The sequence below is a fragment of the Protopterus annectens genome, chromosome 13.part0 (genome assembly GCF_019279795.1).
Source record: "Protopterus annectens isolate FY-2018-M chromosome 13.part0, PAN1.0, whole genome shotgun sequence".
In the NCBI taxonomy this organism is placed as follows: Eukaryota; Metazoa; Chordata; order Ceratodontiformes; family Protopteridae; genus Protopterus; species Protopterus annectens.
Window position 1 is genome coordinate 1,161,035,359 of NC_056747.1, and position 18,422 is coordinate 1,161,053,780.

At 36.5% G+C, this 18,422-nt stretch overlaps 1 protein-coding gene across 1 annotated transcript in view; it reads right to left on the reverse strand.

The window, feature by feature from the left end:
• LSM12 (LSM12 homolog) overlaps positions 1 to 18,422 on the reverse strand; it is a 74,500-nt gene that overhangs the window by 42,823 nt on the left and 13,255 nt on the right. The window lies entirely within an intron of this gene.

The following is an 18,422-nucleotide window of genomic DNA, read 5'->3' on the forward strand; positions in this document are numbered from 1 at the left end:
AGGTAGCAAAACACTTTCTCCATTCCTCAGGCATCCTCTCACTTCCCAAGATTTCATTAAACAATCTAGTTAAAAACTCCACTGCCATTTCACCTAAACAAGGGACATTTAATATGGTGCAATATTTATGCAAAGGAGAAAGTAAAAGTAATCCATACAAAAAAAATCAGCACCAAAGATATCTGAATAGAAATGCAAGCAAAGGCATCCAAATATACAACATTTTACAATACAAAAAAATAACAAAACAAAGGGGAGATGTAGAAGAGAGAATTACTAATGGAGAAGTTAAAGAAATAGAAACTGAAGTTATGGATTACCTGCAAAGTGAAGGATTTAGTATAAAAAAATCCAACTCGGGTAACATCTCAGCAAGATAGAACAAGTCCCCAAATTAAAGGGAAACTGGAGGAACAGGAAGCATCAGTTACTATATGAACATACTTTGGAGTATTCAACAGAAACAGCTGAGCTGAAGTTGCACAAATGAATATCAGGAAAGAGTGGCAACTCTTAACTCAGTCAATACTGTTGAGTGATGAGCCAGTGAGTTCCCATATGACAGTGCAACAGGATGAAGATAATGTGTCATAGGAACATGTTCTGGTATTTTCTGTGGAATATTCACAGGAAACTGAGAACACAGAATGTGCCCTTAATTTAGAAGAAAAAGATCAAAGGGAAGAGTTGCTTGATTTAATGGAGCTGGATGGACATACTAAGATCAATGAAAAAAACAGATCACATTAAGTCAACAAGACCCAAAATTGTAAGTTACATACAACAAACACAGTAATAAAGACTATCCAAAGAAATTCATGCGATGGCAACAGAAGAAATTAGGACAGATTACTCTGCAGCTAAATTAATCAAAGTTAGTCTTACCACAAAAGCACAGGACAATAAGAAGGGAAGAAATAAAATGTAATCATGGAAGTATCAAATGGAAACTATATAAAGCAATTAAAATAAGTGCCTTCTGTTACAGGAGGAACAGATCAACAAAAATACTTGATGTGATAAAAGCAACGAACAGTATCAGAACAGACCAGGATCTATTGTAAACTATTGCAAAGAATAAATTAATGATAGCAGCACAGAAAAAGTACACAATAAGCAATCCAATGAGGACCCAAAACAGTTTTATAGAGAATTGGGAAACAAGGCAAAAGAAACAAATACCACAAAAAAGAAACATTTTAGAGAAATATCTACGAAGACCCTGAGGAACATAAAGATGCTGAATGGATGCAAGTAAGACAGTAAATTCAAATGTACAGGATGTGAAGTGGGATGAAGTAATGGCCAGAAAATTGAAACAAAATTAAGAAAAGCTAACTGGAAAACACCAGGCCCAGATGCAGTATATAACTTCTGGCTAACATTATTACCATCTATACAGGAATCCCAAAGAGACACCAAACTTGGTTAACAGGAAAAAACGATACTCCAAGAGAGATTACAGGCAATGCTAAAAACTACAAGCCAATAACTTGCCTTCAGATGATGTATAAACTAAACTATACTCTGGAATGGATGCCGACTGAGTTTACAGTCATTTAGAAGACAACGCAATGATGGCAATGATGGCAATAAAATAAAAAATAAAATTAAGTTATATGGAACAATGGATCATGTTAGTCATAATGGAGAATTTAAGGGAAGAATCCAAGTACGGCATAGACAGACTACAAAAAAGCATTTGACAGCATCCCACATTCATAGATAAAGGAGCGCTTACAAATGTACAAGATACTGCAATGTAATCAATGTAGGGTGCAACCATGAATCAGTGGAAAACTACTCTGCATCCAAGCCATAATAAAGGACAAATTATCATCCTGGGGAAAAAATTGGGATATTCTAGGGCGACTGTCACCACTGTTCTTTTGTCTTGCCTCTAAACCATTAAACTGTCTGAACAGATGAGCTAATTGCTACAATTTGGCTCCCAGAAAACAAGGTGTAAAGACTTTTCTTTTTGTGGGATAATTTAAAACTATAGTTCAGAGGAGGAACTTAAAGCACGACTACAAGTGGTCAAAACTTTCTCAGATGACATACGAATAGTCATTTGGTCTTGATAAATGTCCAAAAGTAACCTTTAAAGCAGGAAAGCTGCAGCACCAAGAAAATATTCTAGGACAGAAATCTGACATGAACTTGAGCAGGAGGAAGTGTACAAATCTTTGGTAACCGATGAAGGATCGACAAAACATGAACAAATGCAAACAAAACTTAATAAGGAATATTTTAGAAGACTAAAATTAAAATTGAAAACGGCCCCGACATCTAAAAACAAAGTTCAAGCTACAAAACACATTTGTTCTTCCTGTTCTAACTTACAGTTTTGGGGTGACTGGCCTCAAAATGTATTTGATCAGTTGGACAGAAAAAGAAAAATGCTTCACACTTACAAATGATCTAAAAAATCATTGTATCCCATTATATATTCCACACTCTGAAGGGGGTATGGGCCTCCTCGAAATTGATTACATGTATAGATCTGCAATCGTAAAACTGCATACTTAACTGCTGACCTCACAAGGTCCAAACAGTGAAAGTTTGGAAACACGAAGAGAATCAGTCCAAGATGGACTTCCCGCTTAACTTAGAGGAAGTATGTATCAGTGTCAAATGGGAATGGAAATCAAACCAAAAACAGAAATCAGGCAGTAACTGAATGTGCCAAAAAACAAAAAAATATATGGTGAAGGATCAGATAAAAAGACAAGAAATGTGGAAAAGGCATAAATATGGTTGCAAGTACAGAAACCTCCTGGAACAACCCCATATCAATCATGATCTGACTCGGGAAGGGTTAAGGAGAGGTGAATTTAAACCAGAATATGAAATGTTAATATTGGTGGCACAGGACAGTAGACTACATACATGCTGGTTTATAAATCTCATTGGACATGTCAGAGAAGCAGGAAAATGCAGGTACTGGAAAACAGTTGCACATCTTGTTACTGGGGGTGATACAGATAATCTGCCATTCGTATATACTGAAAGGCATAATAGTATGGCAAGATTGTTGCACTGGGTATTAAGCAAACATTACAATACTGAAACAACAAAATAAGCCACTAAGCATTATAGAAAATGAAGTTTATATCACATGGGATCACCCATTACCAACAGTTCAAAATTTAGATGCGAGAAAACCAGATATAGTCCATGAAAAGTCAAAGTAGCATTCATCACTGAAATTGTTACACCCAGTGATTACAGTGTCCTACACAGAGAGACACAAAATTATAAAATACTAGGACTTGCAGGCAGTGTGGAAGATGGATACCCAGACAGCTCCAACAACAGTAGGAGCAATGGGTCTCAAAGAATTTAGTGTCTTATTTAGATATGCCGCTGATACCGGTTACTCCATATGAATTGCAGCAGTTAATTCTGGGCACACTGTGGGTGCTCTTTGCATTTGAAACAATAATAATTTCATAAACTTTAATCATATTTTGACTTAGAAATTGTGTCCATTCCGGTCATGGTCCTGTCATGGTATTCAAAACCAAAGAGATATGGAGTAAGTAAAATATGGGGGACATCAGAATTAGTGACAAACTCATAGCAGTCATACTCCATTGTAAGAATATGGCAGTACTCAATCTCAGCCTATGCCCAACAATAGGGTTTGATAGCCAAGAAGAGTGCATTCAAGCAGCCGCTGCAGGACCTAACTAGATAAAGCAGGACAATACGAGTCAGTGTTGACAATGAGAAACCTAAGTGTGTAGCTTGGGACAGACAGAATACAAGAACTTTTGCCTGGGTCCACATGGGTGGGGTAACAGGAGTAAAAGAGAAGCTATTCTGGACTTCTGCCTGGCAAATGAAGTTTTAAACATCAGAGACTAGGATGAAGACCTGAAGCTGACTAGAGATGGACAGAAAACACAAGAGTTCATAGGTTGGTACTAGGCTATCGGTCTTAGGGCCTATACAAGCCTAGCCATAATTCCCTGGCTATTTCTTCCCACACTATTTATTTCCTGGACCCCTGTCTAGCAGGGCGATAGACATGATCCCTGGGGTGAATTTCCTTTCTCCCATCCAATTGTCAAAGATTTTTTGAAGAGGGCCAAAGAGGCGCTCTGCTTGACATATGGGCCGTCTAGGGAGTCTCTGGATCAGGAACCTATGCCTCCAGCATGTTTTGTTTACTGTGATGACAAGGTTTAGATCCCTGGAGCGTGTGGCTCTGAGGGATTGGTATTTCAATTGGGAGTTCAAGAAAACACTCGGGATTCTAATGTCTCAAGAAGAGATAGAAATCCATGTGAAGCTGTCAAAGAGCAACATCTCAAAACAGCATGTGCGAGGATTACACATCACATGTGCAGCCAGCCCAGGTATGGAAATAAAGTACATAAGGAAAGCTGGTAGAATGCACAAGTCCAGGAAGTCGAAAAGCTGGTAGAATGCACAAGTCCAGCGAGTCGAAAAAGAAAGAAGTACAGGAAAAAGTGGTGAAATAGCCTGATCCGTCTTTTCCAAGAAAAAAATACTGGTTGGATAAAACAGCAAAGAACATAGCATCAGAGGTGTTTTACAAGGTTCTGGAAAGCAACGATAGCAGAAAGCTATCAGCAAAGAGAAAGATAAAAATGGTCAGACGCCCCTAAGGAATATCACCAACAACCTGCCATCCAGTCCACAGGAGTACTTCCAGCAGCTTTTAAAAGAAAAAAAAAAAAAAAAAAAAAAAAAAAAAACCCCACAGGAGATGTACTGAACCAACAAGCATACAATGAAAGTTGAAGTCACAGAAAGCTGCAGGCTCAGATGATGAGACACCATCAAAATGATGGCAGAGCTGTGGAGAAATGGCTCTAGAGGGTACTTTAATGGTGAGAAAGGTTATTCTTTTAAGACTGGAAAATAAGCATTAGAGTGCCAGCGTACAAAACCAAAGGAACATTCACAAGTGTGCAGTACACAGGTGTCTGACCCCACTGCTGTTCACATTGGTTATGGATTACAATTAAACAGGTTGGATGGGACAGATCAACAAAGTTGTTGAATGCAGACAATATGGCATTACAAGCAGACTGAACAAAAACTTCAGCAAACAGGGGAATGGAATGCAAAACACAGTGCAAATAAAAACACTAACTTTAAACACAGAAAATCAGAAGAAGAAGCTGAAAATTGAGATAGAAGGGAAAATAGCATAGGTTACCAGATTAAGTATCTAGGAGAGGTGGTTGAGGAGAAGAAAATTCTGAATAAAGAGGTAAACGTTAGAATCAGACAGGCTATAGCCAACTGACAAAGTATTAGGGGTAGTGTGTGACAAAAAAATGCCAAAGAAGGCAAAAATTAATGCGTGCAACAGTAGTGCAACCATTACAACTGTATGGTACAGAAACTTGTGTACTGAAGGTAGAGCAGTTGAAAAAGCTAGGAGGTGATGGAAATGAAGTGCCAGGGATGGATGGCAGGATGCACACTATGGGACAGAAGATAAAGCAGAAGCCCAAGTAGCTGCAGTAGCCCAAGTAGCTCCAAATGCAGAGATGGTCAAAGAGAAAGGACCGCCACGGTTCAGGCACATGTACAAGAAAGCAGAAGACAATCTGGTGAAGATTTGGGACATAAAGGAAGAAGGCAAAGGAAAATGAGGGCATCCAGCAAAGAGCTGCAAAGGAAAATGAGGGCATCCAGCAAAGAGCTGGGTGGACTGCGTAAGAGAAGACCTGAGGCAGTCAGGCATCAGGCATGACTGTCAAAGAAGGTAGGAGTGTGGTACTGAATCAAGGGAGACAAACTATCGTGACCCCCAGGCTCCATGTAAAAAATGGGGGGGGGGGGGGTGACAATGGGCAGAGAAGAGGAAATGTAAAAACATTGAACAACCTTGCCTTCAGCTAAAAAAAATACTGGACATAGTCTAACAAAAAATTAGGCCAGGTCTTAGGCTAGTTACTGCAGCTTTTATCCTTCTATTCACTTTATTTTGCTTCTTTATCATAAACTGTTATGACAGAGACATTTTTCCACCTCCTTATAATTTTTTTTTATTATTATAAAAGGGACATAATAGGATATTCCTCACTGTTAAGCACTACAGAATCATCCATAAATCCATAAAAAAAAGATTGCGCCAATGTTTGAAATTTGTTCCAATATTCAGATTACAAGCATTCAAAGAATATATGGTCAAAAATCAGGATTATTTTGTAAGCTGCAACATACAAAACAAATTACACAAATGTATCTTTTTTGAAGTTTGCCAGTCCTTTCTGGTGTTTAGGAACTATGTAGGACTTTCCAGGTATATAAATACATGTACATGTCTATAAATGTAACATAAAAAAAGTGTCTTTTTTGTAGACACAAACAATAGAATCAAATTTGCTAGAAAACTCTAGTAGAAATACATTTGGTTTAAACACAAAAAAACTAAAAATACAAAGTTTTTGTAGCTGGTACGCAAGTCCGCATAAACTTATAAATATCAACTTCAAGGCTGCTGCATCTTAAAGGGGAAACCTCTCAGAAGCCATGAAATTGCTGCCAGAGCACCAGCAGAAATTTCCAGTAGATAACTGTCATCTCCATTCTATACACCAGCAGTGTTTAGGGACTCTTACAATTAAAAACAACTTTCAATAATGAAAAACAAAATAGCTGTGCAGGTCGTATACCTCCAATAACCAAAAATATGCAGAAACAACGGAGATGTAAAGGCTGAAAGTGGATACAATTCAGTAAATGCAATTCAATTGTAAGACCAAGGTGTTTGTTCCAGACATCCAAAATAATCCTCAGATGGTGCGATAAAATCCAAATAGGTTTTATTAAAACAAAACAGAGACTTCACAAATAGGATAGCATCATGATGATCAATGGCAAGCACTTTCACCTAGAAGGCTTCCTCAGGCCGTTAACATTCAAACCAAATACCAGTATTTATAGCCTTTGATTATGACATCACATCCTCTTAGAAACTTCATATTATCAATTAATTCATATAGATAAACACAATACATTTCTAATATTAAGTCTCATAACTTATAAATACTTAGTGTATTAAAATTCAAAATTTAAAATTCACCCATATTATAAATGTTAGAAAACTAACAATTCACTGATTACACAGGCTTGCCAAGTCTCTTCCCTTTTAGGATAGGTTTAATAGGTACCCTATCATTAAGGCCAGGCGGACAATCAGCTCTAAGTCTGATGATCCACTTGGCCTCATTCTGTTCAGTTTTATTCCAAGTATCACCTCTACGAATAGTAGGATGATAAACTTGGATAACTAAAAATTTAAACTTATGTTCGGTGGAAGTATCAAGTACATGTTTCGAGAGTGCATTCTTAACAGATCTAATTCTTATATTATACAAGTGCTCCCTAATTCTATCCCTTAGTCGCCTGTCGGTTTTGCCTACATAATATGCAGGACAAAAACCGCAGGTGGCCAGATATACTACATGTCGTGAATTACAGTCAGCCAAACAAGAAAAATTATAATGATAATGTGTAACTGGGTGTATAAAACTAGCACTTATCAATAAAAATCACAAAAATTACATTTCTTACATGGCATGGTATTAAATTCATGCTTGTAATTATTACATGGCATGGTATTAAATTCATGCTTGTAATTATTACAAGATCTGGATTCAAAACATCCAGAATTACATAACGTTCTGTACAAATTCATTCTATTCTTGTAAACAAAGTTAGGGGTATCACCCACCAACTTTGATACATTAGGATCTACCTTCAAAATATCCCAATGCTTAAAATAAACATCCTTAATTTGACCAACGTCCTGAGTATAATAAATACAGGCTTTAGTTCTATGGTCATTAAATGCCTCATGTCTGTTCTCATAACATGTCTGTGGCTCCTGTTCTCTTCTAGTATAATATGGTAAAGCTCTATTATCTCCAAGTTTATCTACCAATGAAGTATTCTCTTCAATTTCATCTGGGTAATATGATCTCTGTTTCAGATGTTCACTAAGTTTCCGAATCTCATTCCTATAACCAGCTTCAGTAGGATTCATACGGGATGCCCTCATGGCTTGTCCTTTAATAATGTTTTTAAATATATAATTAGGATGCATACTTCTTCTATGCAAAAGTGCATTTCTATAACAAGTTTTCTTATGTACCCCTGTATTTAACAATCCATTGGGTAGCCTTTCTATAAACACATCCAAATATGATATAAGATTTCTAGAAGCAGACATAGTAAATTTTAAATAATTGGTAAGAGAATTCATATGCTGCAAGAAATCACATAAATCATGATATCCATAGTTCCATATCAAAAACAAATCATCCACAAATCGGACATAAAACTTGACATGTGACTTATAACTTTCTAATTTAAATAACTGTTGATTCTCCCAATCAGCCATGACTAGGTTGGCGTAGCTATTGGCACAAGATGTGCCCATAGCTACGCCATCCCTCTGAATATATACCCGATTGTCAAATGTAAAGATGTTGTGATACAGGACGATTTCCATGAGTTTACACAAAGTATCAACTTGATGATTAGTCATATTTTGTTGAACTAACATACATCTACGAATACCTTCTATACCTTGTAAATTAGGTATAGTGGTAAATAGGGATTGTACATCAAGAGCGACTAACCAAAAATCACTACTAACAGGTACATCTTTCATTACCTCATATAACATAATGAGAAACTGTTTAGTGTCTCTTAATATGTGTGTATATTTCTCTACTATAGGTCGCAATCTAGATTCTAGATACAAAGAGAGAGGTTCAGTAACCCAACCTCGCCCAGCCACTATAGGTCGCATGGGCGGACAGTTGGGATCCTTGTGAACTTTAGGAACACCCTGTATACAAGGTATCAGGGGTTCATCTACTATGCAAAAATTAAGTCATCTATCCTGCCTTCTCCATGATGGTCATATAGGAATTTAGATGTCTCATTAATAATTTTGTCTACCTGTTTGTCTAATTTTTTGATAAAACTGTATGTCACTCAACATATCATTCATATTCGATATATACTGTTCAGTATCCATAATTACAGTTAAACCTTTGTCGGCGGGTCTAATTACTATGCTAGTATTATTTCTTAAGTCCCTTACAGCCGATCTCATCCCATAATTTAAATTCCCATACCATTTCTTATCTCTATTACTGTTATATACCTTGTGTAAGTCCTCTTCAACTAATTTAGAGAAAGCTTCTATTAATGGATGCTTATTAGGAATGAAAGTACTCTGTTTCCTAAATGGATGTGTAACATAGGTAGTAGGAGTACTACTAAAATCTAGTTTCAATTGTATATTCCTAGTAAATAATTTTAAGTCTAAAATAGAATCTGTTATTTCACTTTTATTTGAAGGTATAAGTGAAAGCCCTTTTTCCAACGATAAGATCTCATTATTTGATAAAACTCTATGTGATATGTTCCATATTAACGATTCACTGTTTTCTCCCATATTTTTTTTTAGAGTCGGACCTGTATTTTCCTCTTCGTTTAACCTTCTTTTTTGCCTCCCTCTGCTCATAGAGCGGTCCCGCCCCCCTTTGCGATTCTCGGTAATAGGGAAAGGGACCATTTCTTGGGGGCTATCAGAACTCCCCTTAGTGTTAGGGTTAGTTTTCCTTCTAACTACTTCACCATATGTACTAATTTTAGGAGTTGTATGTGTACCAGGAACTTTATTAGAATCACACAATTGATTGTTTTTATTATCAAGTATTATGTCCCTATGATCATCATCTATTTTTTCTAAAATAACTGCAGATGTAGCCTCTATAGAGTGCATCTCTGCTACAGTTGTAACAGTATTGTTACCATTAACATTCCCAACAGAAACACTTTCACCAGGACCATTGCTATTGCTTGAGTTTCCACTAGCAAAAAGTCAAAGGAACCTGCATTAACATGCTGATTATAACAGTCTTTATTTTTTAAACTATTGTGCAAACGGTCATTTCTATGATCATTTTTAGCCCCATTCATTTTCACTTGTCCATTTGGAGCATTTCTATCTTTAGGCCAAGTAAAAACTTGGGCATTTGCAAAGTCAAAAGTGTCTCTACGTATCTTGTCTAGTTTCTGCTCCGTTAATTTCTTTTCAAACAAAAATATGTTGTCCAAGAATTTATCAAACACCTTGTCCAATATCTGAGCGGGATAAGTCTCTTTCACATGTTTAAGTTGCTCCCTTAGTTTGTTACGAAGTTCATTCTCTTCCGGTTGAAAATACTCGTTCATTAATTGCATATATTTTACACTAGTCTCAATGTTTATCAACTGCCATTTATATAATAAGTCAGGATGCGTCATACCTGTTGTCAACATTTTTAGAATACGGAGACCTCTTGGAATTATTTTCCGTGCAATACATACTTCAAAATGCTGACGCTGCATTTGGAGTCTCTTTAGTTTCATAAAATCCAGCTCCATATGGTACAAAAGTGTAGACAAACCGCTGCAACTGCCTTCATTGGAATTCTCCTCAGCTTGCGGGTCAGCAACGTCATACGCTAGCGGCGGGTTTTCCAAACCAGCAACACAGTGCTCAAATCTTTTCATGTTGTTATTATTCTCTGGTTTATACGGTAGCTCACCTTCTAGGTGAAAGCGCTTGCCATTGATCATCATGATGCTATCCTATTTGTGAAGTCTCTGTTTTGTTTTAATAAAACCTATTTGGATTTTATCGTACCATCTGAGGATTATTTCGGATCTTCGGATGTCTGGAACAAACACCTTGGTCTTACAATTGAATTGCATTTACTGAATTGTATCCACTTTCAGCCTTTACATCTCCGTTGTTTCTGCAACTTTCAATAATATTTGCAAAGCACAGGTCAAAATATTTTGCAAAAATCCACTTCAACTACATACATGAGGCTAACTGCACTCTACCAATTGAATCTAGCAAACATGATGGCTATTTTTATAGCAAGTGTGATTCTACTTTTGGTCTCCACTGTTAAATAAATATTTATGTGGAGGGCAGAATTTTGACAGTGTAGAATATGGACTTTATTTTTTTTGCTTACCCCATAATATTTTAAAAATACAATTCTCAAGTACTCTGCTGTATGTTACAGTATATTAGGTGTGCATTTTACGGGATAGGAGCTACTACAATTTCATTTTTTGACTGAAACTGTCTTGACTTTCTGGTGTGTGCCGGCAAAGATGTGTGTGGAGATTCCTTTCCCTTTTTCAAGTGGTAATACTCGTGGAATGGGTGCATAAAAATATAAATGTCCTGTTAGTCATTTCTTTTATCAGAGCTTTGCACCATGAACATTATATATTGCAGTTATCATTTTGATATTCTGAAGTTAATTTTTTTCTCATAGTGTGTTTATGAATGTATGTTTGTGTGCATGTGTGTGTATAGTTCATCATATAAAGGGATTCATTGTACTAACATTTAATATGTACACATACACAGAGAAATGTATATTGCTTATAAATTGCTATCCTGGGTTAGTTTTTTATTTAGTTATTTTTCTCTGTCCAGCTAATTATTTGTTTTACCCTTCAGTACACCCAGAGTTATACAAAAAGAAAATAATGTTAACCAATTTTAAGCAAGACTTTTGAAACTTCTCATATCTGTAGTGTTTTTTAGCCAAATCATAGCCATATTTATCAATTAATGTACATATTTTGAAATGCGTATTTTCAGTAGTACGCAAAGCATGAATCTGTTTTTTTTTTTTTTTAATATCAAATTAGGCTTCTTTAACTGGCATGGAAAATACCACCTTTATTTTCGCATTTAACTTTTTTTTTACAAGTTCATATTACGTTATTTAGATACCAGACTTATTTCCTTTGGAGTTTGCTAGGAAATACTGTAGTCTGAATTGCTTATAATATATCAGGAAGTATTAAAGGCCATCTTTACTCCGTTTTAAAATCACTAAATTAAATCTTCAAATAGCGCTGTCTGTACTGAACTGCTTAAATTGGTTTCCAAAAATGTAGTTGCTTGCTCTTCCAGTTATATGCTAAGATATGGTATTAGTTTTATATTTGGGCATCCTTGTTTGGTTCTTTTTATTTATCTATAACTCTAGATAGATAGATAGCATGCTTCTGTTTAAACATATACCTTGATATTTTTACTAGAATATGCTTTATAAGTTTTAGTAATTCCTCTGGAAATCCAGTTTTAGGCAATACCTCTGGAAATCCAGTTTTAGGCAATACTTCAACTAGACATTGCTAGTTCAAAATGTCAAAGGCTTTTCCAGGCTCTAAACCTGCTGTTTATTCTGCATACCCCATTAATGCTAACAAGTTTTATTTTGCTTTGTGCTTTCCTATTATAAATTCTGATTGCATTACCATAGGTATAAAGGGCTTAATTCCATTATGGTTGATAAACGATTTTGTAGTCTTGGCCTGTAAGACAACTAAATTGAATCATGTTTTGTGACTGGTGTTCGTGCCTCTTAGAAATGTAGACTTGCATCTACTACTACTTTTTTCAGAAGTACTTTGTTCATAGGTGTGTACTAGGCTAATGGCCCTGGGGCCTTTACAAGCCTAGCCCTTAGGATTACCCCCTGGCATCATGCCACCTGACCTTAGCTCCCAGTGCCTCTGTAGAGTAGAGCCACTGGAGTGATCCCTGGGGTGAATTTTCTATTTCCCATCCACTCATCAAGCTCTCTTGAAGAGGGTCAGCGAGGTGCTCTGCTTGACATGTATGGGAACTCTATTCCATAGCATGGGCAATATCTGGGTTATGAACCTGCCCCTCCAGTATGTTTTGTTGATTGAGTTAATGAGGTTGAGGTCTCGAGCGTGTGGTGCGGACAGATTGGGATTTCTTTAGATGTAGCATTTCCTAACAGAGCTGGGTCAGACATTGCTTTTTACGTCAAGCAGAGATTGCCTCTTAGTGGGTGATATGAGATATAGAATTGTTGGAGTTAAGTCTGTCCACATAGGACAAGTGTTTAAGGCCTAGGATCCTCTGTGAGGTACTTTTGTGGCCCCCTATGCAGTTTTGAATAATACTCTGTAGAAGTAAATTTCTTTTTTTAAAAATTAGTTCTGTAAGAGTTCTAGGTTTCAGAATCAAATTTATATTCGCTACATTTTAATTTGCTTTGTTTTAATGTGATATCATGTAGTATGTTAATATTTGTATTTTTGTCATCCTAAGTATGCTTCGTATGTCTTCTGCTTCAGAAGCTAGTTTTATTACATTTTGGCTCTAAAAGGGGTTGATTTCTGTTGTGTTTAGATGTTTAGCACATATTAAGTCTGTGCACGTACTTTGACATTCAGTAGTATTAGGTTTTGTAGAACTGCTGATAGCTTGGGATTTTAAGATTTAGTTATAGAAGCATATTAACCAAGTCAGTATGAACAGACATTCTTTCAAACCATTACTGTAGTAAAATCAAGACAAAAATTAATGAACAGGGCAATCAGTTGTATGTTATGTTTATAACCTTCAAATTACTTTACCATGTATATAAATAGGTCTACAATGTGAGATGTTTTACCAAGTATAAACAAAAGTTCCATAATAAAGGCTTACTTCATTATTCCCACCAAAAGAGAGAGGAGTTAAAGTTCTTTATTAACCAGTCTAAGAACTTTAAATTTTTGTATCCTTTAGCTTTTATAAGCCTATCCTTAAGGAACACTTAAATCATACTAAGCAAGAGACTGCCCTCTGCATCACACTGGAAATGTGAGCAGAAACAAATCACACACTGAAAATATTCTAGTAACAGGTTTGGTCTTGAGTACCACCATAGGGAAAGCCCAAGTAACACAGACAATACAAAAACAGCAAAACCTTAAACTCACATGTAACTGGAATTTTGCAAAGTTCAAAACTGCTAGCAAAAAAAATTTTAAAGCACATTAGATATAAACCATGTAACATTACACAAGCTGAAGACCAGAGTTTCTTCTGCTGTGTGCTGTCCCTCTTAATAAGCAGCAATAACTATGCTGCCATCTTTCAATATACATTTTGAGGGGGCTTGCATGCATACAAAATCACAGCCCAAAGAAATTCACACATCAGTCAAAAGGTGAGTGAAATAACAGTAAAAGTAGCATTCCACCATTAAAAATAACAAATGAAAACATGGAACGGACGATCAATCTGTTCTACAACAGCAGCAGTACATTTGTTTTTGCAGAACAGTACTGCATAACCCCAGACTACTCCTGAACTTTAATACTAGCACTTCAAGTCACATGTACCTTACGGGATCTGTAACTTGACATGCAGTATTCCAGATTCAGGTTCCATCCAGTTTACGGCAAACTACTACTACAGTAAATCAAGAAGACTACAGGAACAAGTGACCACATTAGCACAAGTATTCTAAATGTTCAACTTTACCAAAATAAACCCTCATTAAATTACTATCCTAACTATATTACCACATTATATCCTTTAGTTCCCTCCATTTCAGAAATATTCTACTACATATCCCTCATACTATACCTCTTCTCCTACTTAGGTTCAATTGGCAGGAACTAGGCTAGCTTCCCTATCAGGCCATTTTAAGCCAGCCAGTTTCTTTTCTGGTACTTGAATTTACCTATCGCATTTGGTGTTAGATAGGCTTCACCCATCTCATGGTCAATAATTACCCCTAGTGAGAAGACCATACACCAATGCTTTACTTCATGCACGGGTTCCCTCAGATTATCTAAAAGCTGTCTGTCCATTAGTAGAAGGGTAGTTACCCTCAATCTCAGCAAAACTCTTATGGTCTGCCCTTCAAGCAAAATACCTCTGAAAACTATCTCCCAATCACATCATCTATATCAGCTCTCACATATCCTACTGTTTAATTATCCAAATCAACACCCATTTACTCACACATTGGGCATTAAACACACAACCAAGACGACATATATATCTCTGCCTGCACAATTCACACCTCTATAACCATTAACAGTAACAACCACTCAAACCTAGTCCGAACTCGGCACATTCAAGCACCAGACAGCATATCCCCAGTAGCTCCTTTATAAATATTACCTCACCCAGAGTCCCACCTCAGCATTCATCTACACCATACCAACGTACAAAGTCCACAATGTGCATGCTTGGATTATACTACATATCTTAGGTGCCACATTAACCTGGATCCGCCAGGAAATAAAATTGCCCCCCAACTAGCAAAAACATTATCAGATTAAACAAAGCTAACCAAGCTGGCCGTGCTATTTTCTAAAAAAAAAAGCACACCACATACTTACCCTTTTCCCAACACCCTGCCAACACAGGAATCCAATAACCATGTTAAAACTACACCCTCCCAAGCCAAAGCCCAATTGTGTGCGAGTATACACATCACACACATACATTACACACGACTGCGATAGTCAAACCATTTCTCTTCACTCAGAATCCAATTCCCCAAAACCAGCCGTCATCAATACCAGACTAGCCTTACTAGCATCTCCGAGGCATATACGTAGTTCTGTGACACTGTTTGCTATCCCAGCTCTATACTTCTAATGTAAACTTTTATTATCTGACAAACTCATTAACATACATATTTAAATAACCAATGTTAAACATCTAGTAAATGTACAAGTATCTTAAACAGCAATTTTCTTTATTTCATATAATCTTAACAAATATAGTAAAATACCACCAAAGGATGAGCAAGCATGGAACAGTGTCACGAACTCCACCAGGATACTCAAAAACCTTTTATTGAGCGCTTTCGTCAGGTTGTAAACAAAGACTTCATCAGAATACAACAAAACTTAATACACTCTTGTTAAGTATACTAAAACCTGTGAGAACACATGACATAGTAAGCCAATGAAACTTCTCATAACATTAATTATGAGCAAACTTTCTCTAACACATCACATTTGAATTTATGAACAAATTTTAAAGCAAAACAGCAAAAAACACTTACTAAAAAGTGACAGAAATGTTACAATAACATTTCAACAAACAGAAGCCATAATATACAACTCAAACATAAAAACTAATAAGAACGCAGCTTTAATAGGCTGCTTATACTGATGTTGCCATAAAGACTGGGGGGGGGGGGGGGGGGCACAGGCATTCAACTTAATTTGCCAACATAATTCCCCAAATTCTAAACAGTCTTCCAAGGTCCCCCTCTAGGATCTATTTTGACCCCTTCAACAACAGCAAATAAAAAAACATGCGTCGAGTATTTTTCTATATGCTTATACAAGGCATTATTTTTGTTACTGTTTTTTATGTCCTTATGATGCTCATAAATTCTGTCCCTTAACTTTCTTTTAGTGTTCCCAATATAGAACATATTACAGTACTGACACAGGGCAGCATAAACAACCCCTTGCACGAAAATTTGCCGTTAGGTTTTATGGTTGTGTGGTTCAACTTAATCTGGTCACAATTCATGACCAAATAACACTGAGAACAGCAGCCACACTTTTTAGTCCCAATAATAGTGCTGCTAGTTTCAAAAACATTGACCCTCTCAAGTAACTGCTTGTTACCTGAACCTTTCCTAAACACTATTTGTGGCATATCTTCCACATGGTCTAAAATATCAGTAGGACTCCCAAATAGCTGCCAGTTTTTCTTTAAAATAGTAGTAGTACTTCGATGGTCAGTGGAAAACATGGTAACAAAGGGGCAGAGATATTTGGAGGGTAAGCAGTATTAATAGTTGAGAGTACCTGTAACATTACCCACCACGTTAACCCCCAAAATAGGTAGAATGTTATGATTATTTCTTCTACACACAATTTCTTTCTTTACTGTGGAGATCAAACTAGTGGGGTACCCTCTGGCCAAAAACAACTTAGTCAGTATTTCACACTGCAAAAGAAAATCTTGGTCAGTACTGACCATTCGGGCAATTCTCACGAATTGTCCCTTTACTATACACTTTAGAATCTCTAGGATGGTTACTCTCAAAATGTAATAAAACTATTACAATAAGTAGGTTTCCTATACAGGTTGCTTACAAAGCATTTCCTGATGTCTACATCCAAGTAGTTGATGCCATATTTTTTGTGTATGGAAGTGAAATTTAAAAAAATCAGTGGTGGTGTTTAAATAATCAATGAAGGTAGCAATATCTTCCCCTGTATCGTTCCACAAAAAAAAAAAAAAACAAAATCAATGTAACGTAAATAAACTGTCCATTTGTTGGGCAAACTCTGAACTAAACAAGTATTTCCTTTCCCACACAAGCATAATGATGCTTGCAAACACTGGGGCATAAATGGCCTCCATGGCAACGCCTGTCTTCTGTAGGAAATACTGCCCGTCAAAGTAGACAAAATTGTTTTTCAATAACTCCATAAGGGTCACTAATGTTGCCACTTCACTATTAGTGAACATTTTACTGTCAAAACAAAAACTCCTCAAAACCACTCTAGATTGATGGTGTGTGGAATAACATTGCCCAAATCAGTAACATCCACTGTCAAAAAAACTCACATCATGAAATACTACGCCATTCAGTTTATCCAGAAAATGCCAGGAGTCTATGCAAATATGCTTTTCTCCTTTTAATATATTTTTGAGAGCAAAATCAATGTATTTACCCAGAGTGTGGGTTTTTGAGCCAGCTGCACTCAATTGGTTGTAATAATTCCTACGTATCTTCGGAATTCCAAAGATACTAGGGACTTCTGGATGTTTAACAAGAAATTCCAGTTGACCAGGGTCCAGTTGCCCTTGGTCACAAAGATCTTGTAAAACCACATCTATCCTATAATAGGACAAGTTAACAAAATGCTGTGAAACCTCTTCATAGGTGGTTTCATCAAACAGTAATTAATTCATTATTTCTACATAATCTTGCTTACACATAACTACCACCCCCCCCCCCCTTATCAGATTTCATGACTAACTGTCCTGTCCTTACAAATGTCTGAAAGCAGTTTCCTTTCAGCTTCAGTTAAATTGTCACAATTAATTTCACTTTGGTGACTCAGAGCTCCGAAGTTAAATTCATAAATTTTCTCAAACAATGTAAGACAGAAATGTACAGGGGGATTGTATATGCTTTTCCTACGTAAACTAGAACACTGTTCAGAAACATTAACATTGCTGAAAATTAATTTAAAATTCAAGTTTCTAATAAACTTAAGGTCCAAAACCAAATCAACAATATTACAGCATTTTGTTGGCACAAAACCAAGTCCTTTGCCAAATAAATCTACAGCTGTTTCATCAAACACACGACCAGAAAAGTTAGTGTAAAATCGGCTTTTTTGTTTTGAACACAAACCAAATTGGCTTCTGAAGCAAAGACATCTAAGTCAACAACTGCCTGAAAGTCCAAAGACCCAAAATCAACAGTTCGGGGAGAAAAATGTAACAAACATTCCCTTAGTTCCACTGGTTGTTCCTCCTGTTCCTTCTCCGGTTGTAACAGCCCCAAGGGCCTGGAGTTGGAAGTTGGAAATAT